This window comes from Hyla sarda, chromosome 5 (genome assembly GCF_029499605.1).
Source record: "Hyla sarda isolate aHylSar1 chromosome 5, aHylSar1.hap1, whole genome shotgun sequence".
Lineage (NCBI taxonomy): Eukaryota > Metazoa > Chordata > Amphibia > Anura > Hylidae > Hyla > Hyla sarda.
The window spans coordinates 10,786,739-10,799,460 of record NC_079193.1 but is presented as its reverse complement, the minus strand read 5'-3'; positions in this window follow the sequence as shown (position 1 = coordinate 10,799,460).

Genomic DNA, 12,722 nt, shown 5'->3' with positions numbered 1-12,722 from the left:
TCTTGCTTCAGAACTATCCTGGAATAATGAGGCCCTCTGCGCGACCTTTAAAAAAGGCCTATCCAGCAACATTAAAGATGTTCTGGCCGCACGAGAAATCCCTGCTAATCTACATGAACTCATTCATCTTGCCACTCGCATTGACATGCGTTTTTCCGAAAGGCGTCAGGAGCTCCGCCAGGATATGGACTTTGTTCGCACGAGGCGTTTTTTCTCCCCGGCTCCTCTCTCCTCTGGTCCTCTGCAATCCGTTCCTGGGCCTCCCGCTGTGGAGGCTATGCAAGTTGACCGGTCTCGCCTGACACCACAAGAGAGGACACGACGCCGCATGGAGAATCTCTGCCTGTACTGTGCCAGTACCGAACACTTCCTGAAGGATTGTCCTATCCGTCCTCCCCGCCTGGAAAGACGTACGCTGACTCCGCACAAAGGTGAAACAGTCCTTGAAGTCAACTCCGCTTCTCCACGTCTTACTGTGCCTGTGCGGATATCTGCCTCTACCTTCTCCTTCTCCACTAAGGCCTTCTTGGACTCCGGATCTGCAGGAAACTTTATTTTGGCCTCTCTCATCAACAGGTTCAACATCCCAGTGACCAGTCTCGCCAGACCTCTCTACATCAATTGCGTTAACAATGAAAGATTGGACTGTGCCGTGCGTTACCGCACGGAACCCCTCCTAATGTGCATTGGACCTCACCACGAAAAAATTGAGTTTTTGGTCCTCTCCAATTGCACTTCCGAAATTCTCCTTGGACTACCCTGGCTTCAACACCATTCCCCAACCCTGGATTGGTCCACTGGGGAGATCAAGAGTTGGGGTTCCTCTTGTTCCAAGGACTGCCTTAAACCGGTTCCCAGTACTCCCTGCCGTGACCCTGTGGTTCCCCCTGTAACCGGTCTCCCTAAGGCCTATATGGACTTTGCGGATGTTTTTTGCAAAAAACAAGCTGAGACTTTACCTCCTCACAGGCCTTATGACTGTCCTATTGACCTCCTCCCGGGCACTACTCCACCCCGGGGCAGAATTTATCCTCTGTCCGCCCCAGAGACTCTTGCTATGTCTGAGTATATCCAGGAAAATTTAAAGAAGGGCTTTATCCGCAAATCCTCCTCTCCTGCCGGAGCCGGATTTTTCTTTGTGTCCAAAAAAGATGGCTCCCTACGTCCTTGCATTGACTACCGCGGTCTTAATAAAATCACTGTAAAAAACCGCTACCCCCTACCTCTCATCTTTGAACTCTTTGATCGCCTCCAAGGTGCTCACATCTTTACCAAACTGGACTTAAGAGGTGCCTATAATCTCATCCGCATCAGAGAGGGGGATGAATGGAAAACGGCATTTAACACTAGAGATGGACACTTTGAGTATCTGGTCATGCCCTTTGGCCTGTGCAACGCCCCTGCCGTCTTCCAAGACTTTGTTAATGAAATTTTTCGTGATCTCTTATATTCCTGTGTTGTTGTGTATCTGGACGATATCCTGATTTTTTCTGCCAACTTAGAAGAACACCGCCAGCATGTCCGCATGGTTCTTCAGAGACTTCGTGACAATCAACTTTATGCCAAAATGGAGAAATGTCTGTTTGAATGTCAATCTCTTCCTTTCCTAGGATACTTGGTCTCTGGCCAGGGACTACAAATGGATCCAGACAAACTCTCTGCCGTCTTAGATTGGCCACGCCCCTCCGGACTCCGTGCTATCCAACGTTTTTTGGGGTTCGCCAATTATTACAGACAATTTATTCCACGTTTTTCCACCATTGTGGCTCCTATTGTGGCTTTAACCAAAAAGAATGCCAATCCTAAGTCATGGCCTCCTCAAGCGGAAGACGCCTTTAAACAGCTCAAGTCTGCCTTTTCTTCGGCTCCCGTGCTCTCCAGACCTGACCCTTCTAAACCCTTCCTATTGGAGGTTGATGCCTCCTCTGTAGGAGCTGGAGCGGTCCTTCTACAAAAAAATTCTTCCGGGCATGCTGTTACTTGTGGTTTTTTTTCTAGGACCTTCTCTCCGGCTGAGAGGAACTACTCCATCGGGGACCGAGAGCTTCTAGCCATTAAATTAGCACTTGAGGAATGGAGGCATCTGTTGGAGGGATCAAGATTTCCCGTTATTATTTACACCGATCACAAGAACCTCTCCTATCTCCAGTCTGCCCAACGGCTGAATCCTCGCCAGGCCAGGTGGTCTCTGTTCTTTGCCCGATTTAATTTTGAGATTCACTTTCGGCCTGCCGATAAGAACATTAGGGCCGATGCTCTCTCTCGTTCCTCGGATGCCTCGGAAGTAGAGCTCTCTCCGCAACACATCATTCCCCCTGACTGCCTGATCTCCACTTCTCCAGCCTCCATCAGGCAAACTCCTCCAGGGAAGACCTTCGTTTCTCCACGCCAACGCCTCGGAATCCTCAAATGGGGTCACTCCTCCCATCTCGCAGGTCATGCGGGTATCAAGAAATCCGTGCAACTCATCTCTCGTTTCTATTGGTGGCCGACTCTGGAGACGGATGTTGTGGATTTTGTGCGAGCCTGCACTGTCTGTGCCCGGGATAAGACTCCTCGCCAGAAGCCCGCTGGCCTTCTTCATCCTCTGCCTGTCCCCGAACAGCCTTGGTCTCTGATTGGTATGGACTTTATTACTGACTTACCTCCATCCCGTGGCAACACTGTTGTTTGGGTGGTCGTTGATCGATTCTCCAAGATGGCACATTTCATTCCTCTTCCTGGTCTTCCTTCAGCGCCTCAGTTGGCAAAAAATTTTTTGTACACATTTTTCGTCTTCACGGCTTGCCCACGCAGATTGTCTCGGATAGAGGCGTCCAATTCGTGTCAAAATTCTGGAGGGCTCTCTGTAAACAACTCAAGATTAAATTAAACTTTTCCTCTGCATATCACCCTCAATCCAATGGGCAAGTGGAAAGAATTAACCAGGTCCTGGGTGATTATTTACGCCATTTTGTTTCCTCCCGCCAGGATGACTGGGCAGATCTTCTACCATGGGCCGAATTCTCGTATAACTTCAGAGTCTCTGAATCTTCCTCCAAATCCCCATTTTTCGTGGTGTACGGCCGTCACCCTCTTCCCCCCCTCCCTACTCCCTTGCCCTCTGGTTTGCCCGCTGTAGATGAAGTGACTCGTGATCTTTCCACCATATGGAAAGAGACCCAAAATTCTCTTTTACAGGCTTCATCTCGCATGAAAAAGTTTGCCGATAAAAAAAGAAGAGCTCCCCCCATTTTTGCTCCCGGAGACAAGGTATGGCTCTCCGCTAAATATGTCCGCTTTCGTGTCCCCAGTTACAAACTGGGACCACGCTATCTTGGTCCTTTCAAAGTCTTGTGCCAAATTAATCCTGTCTCTTACAAACTTCTTCTTCCTCCTTCTCTTCGTATTCCTAATGCCTTTCATGTCTCTCTTCTTAAACCACTCATCATCAACCGTTTCTCTCCCAAGTTAGTTTCTCCCACTCCCGTCTCCGGTTCTTCTGACGTCTTCTCATTGAAAGAGATACTGGCCTCCAAGACGGTCAGAGGAAAAAGGTTCTTTTTGGTGGATTGGGAGGGCTGTGGACCTGAAGAGAGATCCTGGGAACCTGAGGACAACATCCTAGACAAAAGTCTGCTCCTCAGGTTCCCAGGCTCTAAGAAGAGGGGGAGACCCAAGGGGGGGGGTACTGTTACGCCGAGCGCTCCGGGTCCCCGCTCCTCCCCGGAGCGCTCGCTTCACTCTCGCTACCGCAGCGCTCCGGTCAGCTCCACTGACCCGGTGCGCTGCGATACCGTCTCCAGCCGGGATGCGATTCGCGATGCGGGTGGCGCCCGCTCGCGATGCGCACCCCGGCTCCCGTACCTGACTCGCTCTCCGTCTGTCCTGTCCCGGCGCGCGCGGCCCCGCTCCCTAGGGCGCGCGCGCGCCGGGTCTCTGCGATTTAAAGAGCCACTGCGCCGCTGATTGGCGCAGTGGTTCCAATTAGTGTGTTCACCTGTGCACTCCCTATTTATACCTCACTTCCCCTGCACTTCCTCGCCGGATCTTGTTGCCATTGTGCCAGTGAAAGCGTTCCATTGTGTATTCCTAGCCTGTGTTCCAGACCTCCTGCCGTTGCCCCTGACTACGATCCTTGCTGCCTGCCCCGACCTTCTGCTACGTCCGACCTTGCTTCTGTCTACTCCCTTGTACCGCGCCTATCTTCAGCAGCCAGAGAGGTTGAGCCGTTGCTAGTGGATACGACCTGGTCACTACCGCCGCAGCAAGACCATCTCGCTTTGCGGCGGGCTCTGGTGAAAACCAGTAGTGACTTAGAACCGGTCCACTAGCACGGTCCACGCCAATCCCTCTCTGGCACAGAGGATCCACCTCCTGCCAGCCGGCATCGTGACAGATATCATAGAATAATAGTATAGGGATATAATAGTATAGGGATATCATAGTATAATAGTATAGGGATATAATAGTATAATAGTATAGGGATATAATAGTATAATAGTATAGGGATATCATAGTATAATAGTATAGGGATATAATAGTATAATAGTATAGGGATATCATAGTATAATAGTATAGGGATATAATAGTATAATAGTATAGGGATATAATAGTATAATAGTATAGGGATATAATAGTATAGGGAGATCATAGTATAATAGTATAGGGATATAATAGTATAATAGTATAGGGATATAATAGTATAGGGAGATCATAGTATAATAGTATAGGGATATAATACTACAATAGTATAGGGATATAATAGTATAATAGTATAGGGATATCATAGTATAATAGTATAGGGATATCATAGTATAATAGTATAGGGATATCATAGTATAGGGATATAATAGTATAATAGTATAGGGATATCATAGTATAATAGTATAGGGATATCATAGTATAATAGTATAGGGAGATCATAGTATAATAGTATAGGGATATTATAGTATAATAGTATAGGGATATAATAGTATAATAGTATAGGGATATAATAGTATAGGGATATCATAGTATAATAGTATAGGGATATCATAGTATAATAGTATAGGGGTATAATAGTATAATAGTATAGGGATATAATAGTATAGGGATATAATAGTATAGGGATATAATAGTATAAGGATATAATAGTGTAATAGTACAGGGATATCGTAGTATAATAGTATAGGGATATAATAGTATAGGGATATAATAGTATAGGGAAATCATAGTATAATAGTATAGGGATATAATAGTATAATAGTATAGGGGTATAATACAGGGTGGGCCATTTATATGGATACACCTTAATAAAATGGGAATGGTTGGTTATATTAACTTCCTGTTTGTGGCACATTAGTATATGTGAGGGGGGAAACTTTTCAAGATGGGTGGTGACCATGGCGGCCATTTTGAAGTCGGCCATTTTGAATCCAACTTTTGTTTTTTCAATAGGAAGAGGGTCATGTGACACATCAAACTTATTGGGAATTTCACATGAAGAACAATTATGTCCTTGGTTCTAACGTTACTTTATTCTTTCAGGAGTTATTTACAAGTTTCTGACCACTTATAAAATGTGTTCAATGTACTGCCCATTGTGTTGGATTGTCAATGCAACCCTCTTCTCTATATACTACTATATACTACTATATACACCGCAGGAGAAATGCTACCACAGGCTTCCAGTATCCGTATACACTGCTATATACTACTATATACACAGCAAGAGAAATGCTAGCACAGGCTTCCAGTATCCGTATACACTGCTGTATACTACTATATACACCACAGGAGAAATGCTAGCACAGGCTTCCAGTATCCGTATACACTGCTATATACTACTATATACACCGCAAGAGAAATGCTAGCACAGGCTTCCAGTATCCGTATACACTGCTATATACTACTATATACACCGCAGGAGAAATGCTAGCACAGGCTTCCAGTATCCGTATACACTGCTATATACTACTATATACACCGCAGGAGAAATGCTAGCACAGGCTTCCAGTATCCGTATACACTGCTATATACTACTATATACACCGCAGGAGAAATGCTAGCACAGGCTTCCAGTATCCGTATACACTGCTATATACTACTATATACACCGCAGGAGAAATGCTAGCACAGGCTTCCAGTATCCGTAGTTTCAGGTGCTGCACATCTCGTATCTTCACAGCATAGACAATTGCCTTCAGATGACCCCAAAGATAAAAGTCTAAGGGGGTCAGATCGGGAGACCTTGGGGGCCATTCAACTGGCCCACGACGACCAATCCACTTTCCAGGAAACTGTTCATCTAGAAATGCTCGGACCTGACACCCATAATGTGGTGGTCACCATCCGAGCATTCCTAGATGAACAGTTTCCTGGAAAGTGGATTGGTCGTCGTGGGCCAGTTGAATGGCCCCCAAGGTCTCCCGATCTGACCCCCTTAGACTTTTATCTTTGGGGTCATCTGAAGGCAATTGTCTATGCTGTGAAGATACGAGATGTGCAGCACCTGAAACTATGAATATTGGAAGCCTGTGCTAGTATTTCTCTTGTGGTGTATATAGTAGTATATAGCAGTGTATACGGATACTGGAAGCCTGTGCTAGCATTTCTCCTGCGGTGTATATAGTAGTATATAGCAGTGTATACGGATACTGGAAGCCTGTGCTAGCATTTCTCCTGCGGTGTATATAGTAGTATATAGCAGTGTATACGGATACTGGAAGCCTGTGCTAGCATTTCTCCTGCAGTGTATATAGTAGTACATAGCAGTGTATACGGATACTGGAAGCCTGTGCTAGCATTTCTCCTGCGGTGTATATAGTAGTACATAGCAGTGTATACGGATACTGGAAGCCTGTGCTAGCATTTCTCCTGCGGTGTATATAGTAGTATATAGCAGTGTATACGGATACTGGAAGCCTGTGCTAGCATTTCTCCTGCGGTGTATATAGTAGTATAGAGCAGTGTATATGGATACTGGAAGCCTGTGCTAGCATTTCTCCTTTGGTGTATATAGTAGTATAGAGCAGTGTATATGGATACTGGAAGCCTGTGCTCGCATTTCTCCTGCGGTGTATATAGTAGTATATAGCAGTGTATACGGATACTGGAAGCCTGTGCTAGCATATCTCCTGCGGTGTATATAGTAGTATATAGCAGTGTATATGGATACTGGAAGCCTGTGCTAGCATATCTCCTGCGGTGTATATAGTAGTATATAGCAGTGTATACGGATACTGGAAGCCTGTGCTAGCATTTCTCCTGCGGTGTATATAGTAGTATATAGCAGTGTATACTGATACTGGAAGCCTGTGCTAGCATTTCTCCTGCGGTGTATATAGTAGTATATAGCAGTGTATACGGATACTGGAAGCCTGTGCTAGCATTTCTCCTGCGGTGTATATAGTAGTATATAGCAGTGTATACGGATACTGGAAGCCTGTGCTAGCATTTCTCCTGCGGTGTATATAGTAGTATATAGCAGTGTATACAGATACTGGAAGCCTGTGCTAGCATTTCTCCTGCGGTGTATATAGTAGTATATAGCAGTGTATACAGATACTGGAAGCCTGTGCTAGCATTTCTCCTGCGGTGTATATAGTAGTATATAGCAGTGTATACGGATACTGGAAGCCTGTGCTAGCATTTCTCCTGCAGTGTATATAGTAGTATATAGCAGTGTATACAGATACTGGAAGCCTGTGCTAGCATTTCTCCTGCGGTGTATATAGTAGTATATAGCAGTGTATACAGATACTGGAAGCCTGTGCTAGCATTTCTCCTGCGGTGTATATAGTAGTATATAGCAGTGTATACGGATACTGGAAGCCTGTGCTAGCATTTCTCTTGCGATGTTTATAGTAGTATATAGCAGTGTATACGGATACTGGAAGCCTGTGCTAGCATTTCTCCTGCGGTGTATATAGTAGTATATAGCAGAGTATACGGATACTGGAAGCCTGTGCTAGCATTTCTCCTGCGGTGTATATAGTAGTATATAGCAGTGTATACGGATACTGGAAGCCTGTGGTAGCATTTCTCCTGCGGTGTATATAGTAGTATATAGTAGTATATAGAGAAGAGGGTTGCATTGACAATCCAACACAATGGGCAGCACATTGAACACATTTTATAAATGGTCATAAACTTGTAAATAACTAATGAAAGAATAAAGTTACGTTAAAACCAAGTGCATCATTGTTTTTCTTGTGAAATTCCCAATAAGTTTGATGTGTCACATGACCCTCTTCCTATTGAAAAAACAAAAGTTGGTCACCACCCATCTTGAAAAGCTTCCCCCCTCACATATACTAATCTGCCACAAACAGGAAGTTAATATCACCAACCATTCCCATTTTATTAAGGTGTATCCATATAAATGGCCCACCCTGTATTATACCCCTATACTATTATATCCCTATACTATTATACTATTATATCCCTATACTATTATACTATGATATCCCTATACTATTATACTATGATCTCCCTATACTATTATACTATTATATCCCTATACGATTATACTATTATATCCCTATACTATTATACTATGATATCCCTATACTATTATATCCCTATACTATTATTCTCTGATATCCCTATACTATTATATCCCTATACTATTATACTATGATATCCCTATACTATTATACTATGATATCCCTATACTATGATATCCCTATACTATTATATCCCTATACTATTATACTATTATATCCCTATACTATTATGCTATGATATCCCTATACTATTATACTATTATATCCCTATACTATTATACTATTATATCCCTATACTATTATACTATGATCTCCCTATACTATTATACTATTATATCCCTATACTATTATAGTATTATATCCCTATACTATTATACTATTATATCCCTATACTATTATAGTATTATATCCCTATACTATTATATCCCTATACTATTATATCCCTATACTATTATACTATGATCTCCCTATACTATTACACTATGATCTCCCTATACTATTATACTATGATATCCCTATACTATTATACTATTATATCCCTATACTATTATACTATGATATCCCTATACTATTATATCCCTATACTATTATACTATGATATCCCTATACTATTATATCCATATACTATTATAGTATTATATCCCTATACTATTATACTATTATATCCCTATACTATTATAGTATTATATCCCTATACTATTATATCCCTATACTATTATATCCCTATACTATTATACTATTATATCCCTATACTATTATACTATGATATCCCTATACTATTATACTATGATATCCCTATACTATTATATCCCTATACTATTATACTATGATATCCCTATACTATTATACTATTATATCCCTATACTATTATACAATGATCTCCCTATACTATTATACTATTATATCCCTATACTATTATACTATTATATCCCTATACTATTATACTATGATATCCCTATACTATTATACTATGATATCCCTATACTATTATACTATGATATCCCTATACTATTATACAATGATATCCCTATACTATTATACTATTATATCCCTATACTATTATACTATGATCTCCCTATACTATGATATCCCTATACTATTATACAATGATATCCCTATACTATTATACTATGATATCCCTATACTATTATACTATGATATCCCTATACTATTATACAATGATATCCCTATACTATTATACTATGATATCCCTATACTATTATACTATGATATCCCTATACTATTATATCCCTATACTATTATATCCCTATACTATTATACTATGATATCCCTATACTATGATATCCCTATACTATTATACAACGATCTCCCTATACTATTATACTATTATACAATGATCTCCCTATACTATTATACTATTATATCCCTATACTATTATACTATTATATCCCTATACTATTATATCCCTATACTATTATACTATGATATCCCTATACTATTATACTATGATATCCCTATACTATTATATCCCTATACTATTATACTATGATATCCCTATACTATTATACTATTATATCCCTATACTATTATACAATGATCTCCCTATACTATTATACTATTATATCCCTATACTATTATACTATTATATCCCTATACTATTATATCCCTATACTATTATACTATGATATCCCTATACTATTATACTATTATATCCCTATACTATTATACAATGATCTCCCTATACTATTATACTATGATACCCCTATACTATTATACTATGATCTCCCTATACTATTATACTATGATATCCCTATACTATTATACTATTATATCCCTATACTATTATACTATGATATCCCTATACTATTATATCCCTATACTATTATACAATGATCTCCCTATACTATTATACTATTATACTATGATCTCCCTATACTATTATATCCCTATACGATTATACTATTATATCCCTATACTATTATACTATGATATCCCTATACTATTATACTATTATATCCCTATACTATTATACTATTATATCCCTATACTATGATATCCCTATACTATTATACTATGATATCCCTATACTATTATACTATTATATCCCTATACTATTATACTATGATATCCCTATACTATTATACTATTATATCCCTATACTATTATAGTATTATATCCCTATACTATTATATCCCTATACTATTATACTATTATATCCCTATACTATTATACTATGATATCCCTATACTATTATACTATGATATCCCTATACTATTATACTATTATATCCCTATACTATTATACTATGATATCCCTATACTATTATACTATTATACCCCTATACTATTATACTATTATATCCCTATACTATTATAGTATTATATCCCTATACTATTATACTATGATATCCCTATACTATTATACTATGATATCCCTATACTATTATACTATTATACCCCTATACTATTATACTATGATATCCCTATACTATTATACTATTATATCCCTATACTATTATACTATGATATCCCTATACTATTATAGTATTATATCCCTATACTATTATACTATCATATCCCTATACTATTATACTATGATCTCCCTATTCTATTATACTATGATCTCCCTATACTATTATACTATGATATCCCTATACTATTATACTATTATATCCCTATACTATTATACTATGATCTCCCTATACTATTATACTATCATATCCCTATACTATTATACTATGATCTCCCTATTCTATTATACTATGATCTCCCTATACTATTATATCCCTATACTATTATACCCCTATACTATTATATCCCTGTACTATTATACTATTATATCCCTATACTATTATACTATGATATCCCTATACTATTATATCCCTATACTATTATATCCCTATACTATTATATCCCTATACTATTATACCCCTATACTATTATATCCCTGTACTATTATACTATTATATCCCTATACTATTATACTATGATATCCCTATACTATCATATCCCTATACTATTATATCCCTATACTATTATATCCCTGTACTATTATACTATTATATCCCTATACTATTATACTATTATATCCCTATACTATCATATCCCTATACTATTATACTACGATATCCCTATACTATTATATCCCTGTACTATTATACTATTATATCCCTATACTATTATACTATGATATCCCTATACTATTATATCCCTATACTATTATATCCCTATACTATTATACAATGATCTCCCTATACTATTACACTATTATATCCCTATACTATTATATCCCTATACTATTATACTATGATATCCCTATACTATTATACTATGATATCCCTATACTATTACACTATTATATCCCTATACTATTATATCCCTATACTATTATACTATTATGTCCCTATACTATTATATACCTATACTATTATATCCCTATACTATTATACTATTATACCCCTATACTATTATACTATGATATCCCTATACTATTACACTATTATATCCCTATACTATTATACTATGATATCCCTATACTATTATACTATTATATCCCTATACTATTATACTATTATATCCCTATACTATTATACTATTATATCCCTATACTATTATACTATGATATCCCTATACTATTATACTATTATATCCCTATACTATTATATCCCTCTACTATTATACTATTATATACCTATACTATTATACTATGATCTCCCTATACTATTATACTATGATATCCCTATACTATTATACTATTATATCCCTATACTATTATTCTATGATACCCCTATACTATTATACCCCTATACTATTATACTATTATATCCATATACTATTATACTATTATGTCCCTATACTATTATACTATGATCTCCCTATACTATTATATCCCTATACTATTATACTATCATATCCCTATACTATTATACTATCATATCCCTATACTATTATACTATTATATCCCTATACTATTATATCCCTATACTATTATACTATTATATCCCTATACTATTATATCCCTATACTATTATACTATGATATCCCTATACTATTATACTATGATCTCCCTATACTATTATATCCCTATACTATTATACTATTATATCCCTATACTATTATACTATTATATCCCTATACTATTATACTATGATATCCATATACTATTATACTATTATATCCCTATACTATTATACTATTATATCCCTATACTATTATACTATTATATCCCTATACTATTATACTATGATCTCCCTATACTATTATATCCCTATACTATTATATCCCTATACTATTA